Source organism: Triticum urartu, chromosome 1 (genome assembly GCF_003073215.2).
Source record: "Triticum urartu cultivar G1812 chromosome 1, Tu2.1, whole genome shotgun sequence".
NCBI lineage: Eukaryota > Viridiplantae > Streptophyta > Magnoliopsida > Poales > Poaceae > Triticum > Triticum urartu.
In genome coordinates this window covers 409,232,930-409,241,039 of record NC_053022.1, presented here as the reverse complement: position 1 = coordinate 409,241,039, position 8,110 = coordinate 409,232,930, and positions in this window count along the sequence as shown.

The window sequence follows — 8,110 nt, the reverse complement described above, 5'->3', positions numbered from 1 at the left end:
TTGTAAGTAAATAAAATTGTGATGATCATCATTATTAGAGCATTGCCCCAATGAGGAAAGGATGATGGAGACTATGATTCCCCCATCGGGATGAGACTCCGGACTTTAAAAAAAAATAAAAGAGGCCAAAGAAGCCCACCAAAAAAATGAGAGAAAAAGAGAGAAGGGGTAATGTTACTATCCTTTTACCACACTTGTGCTTCAGAGTAGCACCATGTTCTCCATATAAAGAGAGTCTCTTGAGCTATCACTTTCATATACTATTGGGAATTTTCATTATAGAACTTGGCTTGTATATTCCGATGATGGGCTTCCTCAAATGCCCAAGGTCTTCATGAGTAAGCAAGTTGGATGCACACCCACTTAGTTTTCAGTTTGAGCTTTCATACACTTATAGTTCTAGTGCATCTGTTGCATGGCAATCCCTACTCACTCACATTGATATCTATTGATGGGCATGTCCATAGCCCGTTGATAAGCCTAGTTGATGTGAGTCTATCTCCTCCTTTTTGTCTTCTCCACCATCATATTCTATTCCACCTATAGTGCTATGTCCATGGCTCATGATCATGTATTGCGTGAAAGTTGAAAAGGTTTGAGAATGTCAAAAGTATGAAACAATTGCTTGGCTTGTCATCGGGGTTGTGCATGATGTGAATATTTTGTGTGGTGAAGATGGAGCATAGCCAGACCATATGATTTTGTAGGGTTAACTTTCTTTGGCCATGTTATTTTGAAAAGACATGATTGCTTTATTAGTAGGCTTGAAGTATTATTGTTTTTATGTCAAATGATAGACTATTGCTTTGAATCACTCGTATCTTAATATTCATGCCATGATTAGATATGTGATCAAGATTATGCTAGGTAGCATTCCACATCAAAAATTATCTTTTTTATCATTTACCTACTCGAGGATGAGCAGGAATTAAGCTTGGGGATGCTGATACGTCTCCGTCATATCTATAATTTTTGATTGTTCCATGCCAATATTCTACAACTTTCATATACTTTTGGCAACTTTTTATATTATTTTTGGGACTAACATATTGATCCAGTGCCCAGTGCCAGTTCCTATCTGTTGCATGTTTTATGTTTCGCAGAATATCCATATCAAGCGGAGTCCAAACGGGATAAAAACAGACGGAGCTTATTTTTGGAATATTTGGAAAATCTGGGAGAAAGATCAACGCGAAACGGTGTCCGAGGTGGGCACGAGGTAGGGGGGCGCGCCCCTGACCCTCGTGGTCCACCCGTAAGGCGGTTGATGCCCTTCTTCGGCCGCAAGAAAGCTAATTTTTGGTCAAAAATCACGGCGAAGGTTTCAGTCCAATCGGAGTTACGGATCTCCATATATATATATATACAAAACGGTGAAAGGGCAGGAAACAGAACGCAGAAACAAAGAGAGACAGTGACAGATCCAATCTTGGAGGGGCTCTCCCCCTCCCATGCCATGGAGGCCAAGGACCAGAGGGGAAACCCTTCTCCCATCTAGGGAGGAGGTCAAGGAAGAAGAAGACGAAGGGGCCCCCTCTCCCCTTCTCTTCCGGTGGCGCCGGAACGCTGCCGTGGCCATCATCATCATCACTGCGATCTACACCAACACCTCCGCCATCTTCACCAACATCTCCATCACCTTCACCCCTCTATCTGCAGTGGTCCACTCTCCCGCAACCCTCTGTACCCTCTACTTGAACATGGTGCTTTATGCTTCATATTATTATCCAATGATGTGTTGCCGTCCTATGATGTCTGAGTAGATTTTCGTTGTCCTATCGGTGGTTGATGAATTGCTATGATTGATTTAATTTGCTTGTGGTTATGTTGTTGTCCTTTGGTGCCCATCATATGAGCGCGCGCGTGGATCACACCATAGGGTTAGTTGTATGTTGATAGGACTATGTATTGGAGGGCAAGAGTGACATAAGCTTCAACCTAGCATAGAAATTGATGCATACAGGATTGAAGGGGGACCAATATATCTTAATGCTATGGTTGGGTTTTACCTTAATGAACGTTAGTAGTTGCGGACGCTTGCTAATAGTTCCAATCATAAGTGCATAGAATTCCAAGTCAGGGATGACATGCTAGCAGTGGCCTCTCCCACATAATGCTTGCTATCGGTCTAGTAAAGTAGTCAATTGCTTAGGGACAATTTCACAACTCCTACCACCACTTTTCCACACTCGCTATATTTACTTTATTGCTTCTTTACTTACAACAGCCCTTAGCTTTTATTTACGCGCTCTTTATTATCTTGCAAACCTATCCAACAACACCTACAAAGTACTTCTAGTTTCATACTTGTTCTAGGTAAAGCGAACGTCAAGCGTGCGTAGAGTTGTATCGGTGGTCGATAGAACTTGAGGCAATATTTGTTCTACCTTTAGCTCCTCATTGGGTTCGACACTCTTACTTATCGAAAGAGGCTACAATTGATCCCCAATACTTGTGGGTTATCAACGCCCCCTTGGGAATAGGCGAGTTTTAAGGCTCGTTGGGGGACGCTCTATATTCACTGCCTTTATAAGGAGATAAGAATCCACCTTTTCATCCCACGCCTTCTTCTTCCTCTGCCCATCTGCCCTCGAGCTCCAGCGTCCAAGCTTCGATCCCTCCCGTCCCCAGAAAACACTCTAGCCATGTCCGGATCTAGAATGCAGGGCAAGTGGATGGCCTCCTCCGCCACGGAGGAGAACATCCAGGAGCTCCGGTAAGCAGGGTATTTAGCCATGGAAATCGCCCATCGGCTTCCAGCAAAGAAGCAGATCGTCCCTACTCCGGAGCCCCATGAGAGAGTAGTATTTATTCCTCATTTCCTTCGCAGATTAGGGTTTCCCCTCCATCCATTTGTCTGCAGCCTTATGTTTTACTACCGTCTAGATTTCCATGATCTAGCCCCGAATTCCTTTCTCGACATTTCGTCATTCATCGTCGTGTGTGAGGTATTCCTCCGCATTTCTCCCCACTTCGGCCTATGGCTCAAGGTCTTTAATGTGAAGCCAAAAGTGGTGGATGGCAACATGCGGAGTGCGGCAGTGCCATGGTGAGCAAGCTCCCCAACGTCACTTGGCACAAAGGCACCTTCGTGGAGACCATGAAGGGGTGGCAGCAGGAGTGGTTCTACGTCACGGAACCCCGTGACTCCACATGGGCCGCTCCTCCCGAGTTCAAGTCCGGGCCTCCACTGTGGCTGACATCCTGGCTCAACAAGGGCCGGACTGGGCGTCATCCGATGAGGTGACGATGCTGCAGAAGCACATCAAGAGTATGGTAGACAAGAATACCAGCCTTGCCAGTGTGATCCAGGTAATGCTCTTTCGCTAGATTCTCCCCTGCCAAGGCCAAACTCAGCACATGTGGGAGTTCGACCCGGCTGGTCCCCGGACCCTGCAGTGGTTCTTCAGCACGAAGCACAAAGACATGTGGAAGCTACTTTTCAAGACCTAGAAGACGTGGCCGAAAACGACCAATGACCTCAGCCTCGACTGTACTCACGCAGTGTCTCTGTAAGTTTTCGTGATAACTTTTACTATTTGTAAATCCAAGGGACATACTAAGCTTTCCATTCTTCCCACAGGGCTGGACGAAAAAGGCGGAGCGGATTCACTGTTCGGCTCCGCTACCCGAAGACCCAGCCATCCCTCTATTGGCGAGGATGCTGGTTCCGGCGCCATATCAGGCATCGGAAAAGAAGACCAAGAAGAAGGGCAAGGAGGCCAAAAGTGGCCTCCACCGTAAAGGTGCTTTGGACGTAGTGTCCGAAGACACCGAGACTCACTCCTCCCCTGACAAAGATGAAGGGGAGGAGGAAGAGAGTAATTCTCCCCTTAAGGGGGGAAGAAGAAAAGGGGGGCTTCTGCGGATCTGGAGGCGGAGGCATCCAAGAAAGGCAGAATCTCCCTCACGGATGACTCCGAATCGGACGCCGATGAGTGGCGCCCCAAGCCGAAGCCCCTGGCCTGATCGTAAGTACCCCAAAGGCACTTGTACTTATATATCTATCCGGTTTTCCGCCTTGTGATTTTAATATACTAAAAAGCGTGCTGCAGTCCGGCTCACGTCCTCCCCCAACAATCCTCATCTTCAGGGAATTCGCTGGATCCGAACATGATGGATAGCTAGTCGACTCTGCCGGCCTCCTCCCCCCAAGCTACGGACGATGTTGAAGTGTTGTCCCGAAGGACCCTTCCAGGTCAGGGAGAGGCGCGGGAAGCCATCGAGGTGGTGCCAGAGGGCGATACCTCTGCCGTCGGAAACATGGGAGGACCGACCCTCATGGAGACTGGCAACGGGGGCCATGCCCGATTCGTCCCCAACCGGACATTATTCTGAATACCCATACGGCTCTGGAATCAAGTGAGCAACCTCCTTCGAAAGAAGGGGGTGCGCCAATCCTACCGACGATCTCTATCAATCCGGAGGCGCTGGATACTCTGGTGGAAGCGCTTGATAGTGCCAGCATTGTGTAAGAACATCATACCCTTATGGGTACGGTGGTTGAAAGGGTTCGGTTCACTAAAAGCGGATTGAACGAGGCCTACACTAGCCTTCGGAGAGGCTTTGAGGTATGTAATATAATGCCTTTTAGCTATATAAGAAAAATACCTGTGTATAGATAGTAGCCCCTGAGACTCTGTTTGGTGTTCACAAAGAAAGGCCGAACAGAGGATCTAATGACTCGTACATGAGGTTAACATACATATCTATTTGTATCAAACAAACTGCGATGCAGGCGTCAGCTTCCCATGCCATCGAAGCGTCTGAGCTGAGGCGGAAGTTAGCAGAAAAGCAAGGTATGTGATACTGAAAATTCATCTGAAATAATATATGCAATAATTTGTCATCTGAATGAGTGTTATAACTTTGCTCATAGTTGATGCGTCTGAGGTCGAGACCCTCAAGAGCGCGCTGGCCGAGGCCAAGAAAGAGGCGGAGGAGGAACGAGCCGCCCGCCTAAAACATGAGTCAAGGGTGGAGGAAGTCCAGCAAGAGCTCAAGGATACTATAAGCAAATGTGAGTCCTTAGAGCGCAAATTTTCGAATCAAAAATACGAATTTGCTAAGGCCCTCCAAAGTGCATAGGAGGCCCGGGCCGAAGCCCAGAACGCCTGCCGGGAGATCCAATAGGTGAAGCAGATTGCGGTTGGTAAGGATATGAAAAGCAAATTTGTGAGAAGGAAATACATCTTACTGACCCGGATTTGGAGTTCTCCAGGAGCGTTGCGGACCTGCCCCGGGGTGTTGTCGATGCTGCGAAGTTCTTCCGAGCCGAAGAGGGGAGCTCGACAGAAAACTGTTCTGGTCGCAGTACCTTGCGCCTGAGCATCCTGTGCCCCTCAGCGATCAGCTGGAGCATTTGACCGAACTGCATAGGGTGGCCGGATTGGCCATGAGGGATTTTATAATCCATCTGTGGCTTGCCGAACCCATACCCAGCAACTACTTCGGGCTCGTGAAGTGGCTGGCCAGTGCCTACCCCCGGCTTGATGCCGCGAAGCGGTCGATCTGCATCGAAGGTGCGTGGATGGTCTTCGCCCGTGGCAAAGTGCAATGGGCGAAGATGAACGCCGTCAAGCTCGTAACCGAGGGACTGCCCGCAGGAAAGGAGCATCGTACTCCAGAGCGGTATTTTGACGAAGTCTTGGAAGGTTCCCGCATTGTAGAGGGCCAGTGTTCAAAGGACATTATCTTCGAATGAATGTACCTATAATGCCCGTACTTTGTATTATAAAACAAGGCTTATGTATAATGTGTTGCTTGTTTTACTTTGAAATCCTTTCCTCCTGTGCGGCCGTTTACGGTATCTAAGAGTTGGCCAGTCGTCGGCTTCAGCCCCCGCGTATGTAGTACGGGGGTATTCGGAAGGGCACTTAGACACACTTGACCCAACCAGCGTGGTCCTTGAAGGAGGTGTCAGTGCGGCGAACCAGGCAATCAGACTACAGGGCTTTATCGCTCTCACTTAGCCATAGGAGTTTGATGATGAGGTTATAGGCGCAGCCCCTGGTGTTGCTCGATTATCCGAACTTGAGTGCTGTAGATGCCTGACCGGGCATAGACCGGTCCTTCACATAATGCTGGAAAAATCGCAAGAGATTTGTAGTTAGTCGCCGAATAGCTGACCAGCTCTTGCCGCATCATGACAGTCAATTTTCAGCTTTCTCTACTGAGGTGTTTATCCGGATCAGCTAGAAACACAATCGCAGTAGTTCTTCCTTTACTGCCTTAGCCGAACAAACGGAATGTAAGGCAATAACCACAGGAGCCGGGCGACCCAACTATTGACCAAAGACATGATTCAGAGACGATTCATATAATGCTATATTCATGACGCCAAATTTGCAATATAAAAGTGTTTCAGACTTATTTTATTTTTAAGACATGTACGTGGCCGAATGGAGCCCCTGGCGATTTAGGTCTTACCAAGGTGTACATGGCAAGCATATGAGAAAAAGGAAAAAAATAAGGAATATAGATTAGGAAATAAGCCAGTACCGAATACGTTGGGCGAAAGACTGTTTCCATTATAGTCTGATTGATACGTCAAAACGTATTTTTTACAAATGATGTGACAAGCATCGAGGCTATTTTACATACCGAATACCAGGGAAAGTTGAGTATGGGTCATAAAGAGGAATAGGCGATCTTTAAAGATCCTTTAGATACTCTGCCGCACATCTGCGCCGTGTTGCTCCTTGGTGTGTGATCCTTCAAGAGGATCAACGATCGGTTTTTCATAAAGGGACTGGAAACGGTGCCCTTGGTACCATCAAAAGTTGACATGGGTTTAAGGAACTTGAAAAAGAAAAGGGAAGGAAAAGAGAAATATGGGGGTCCACATAGGGTTAAACCGTATTGTGGATTTTATTTTTACTATGCCTTTGTCTTTGCCCATGGTATCTTCAGTGCGTAGTTATGTACACGTGGTACATATGCCGCGATGCGGTTGGGGCTGAGACGGAGGCCGAACAGCTAATCGAGCTCCTGACGGTCTTGATCGTCGCTCTGTAGGGTGGTCCGGGCGTGTTTAACAGTGTCCGGGGGCTTGACTGCCGATGCAGTATTTGGCTTGATAAGGCCATTATGGACTTCCACTCCAAGGGCCGCGGTGTGCTCCTTAGAGCGGAGGGAGCGCTCCATGTTTCCATTGACTGTTATGACACCGCAAGGCCCGAGCATCTTAAGTTTGAGGTAGGCATAGTGCGGGATCGCCTTGAAGTGAGCGAACGCGGTTCGTCCGAGCATTGCATGATAGCCGCTGCGGAAGGGGACGATGTCGAAGATCAAGTCTTCGCTTCGTAAGTTGTCTAGCGAGCTAAAGACGACTTCCAATGTGATGGAGCCCGTACAACGGGCCTCTACTCTAGGTATTACTCCTTTAAAGGTAGTCTTGGTGGGTTTAATTCTTGACGAATCAATACCCATTTTATGGACCATGTCCTGCTAGAGCAAGTTAAGACTGCTACCGCCGTCCATGAGGACCCGCGTAAGGTGGAATCCATCGATAATTGGGTCGAGGACCAATGCGGTCGATCCTTTGTGACGGATACTAGTCGGATGGTCTCTACGATCGAAAGTGATCGGGCAGGCTGACCATGGGTTAAATTTTGGGGCGACTGGCTCTATCATGTAGACGTCCATCAGAGCGCGCTTGCACTCCCGTTTGGGGATATGAGTAGCATATATCATATTCACCGTTTTGACTTCGGGGGGAAATTTCTTCTTCCCCCCCGTATTCGGCGGATGAGGTTCGTCGTCGTTGTCCTTGCTAGGCAACCCCTTCTCCTTATGTTTGGTATTCAACTTACCGGCCTGTTTGAAGACCCAACAACTTCTGTGGGTATGGTTGGCAGGCTTGTCTAGGGTGCCATGAATCTGGCAAGGTCGATCCAATATACGGTCCAGGCTAGATGAGCCGTCTTTATTTCTTTTAAATGGCTTCTTCCGTTGACCGGATTTGGAGCCATTGAATCAGGCGTTGACCACCGTGTCTTTGGTATTATCATTGTTGCTTCGACGCTTGTGTTTGTTGTGTTGGGGCCCGCCCATTGCCATTTCTGGTTTCAGAGGTACCAGCGTCCCTGGTACCATTATTGTTATGGGC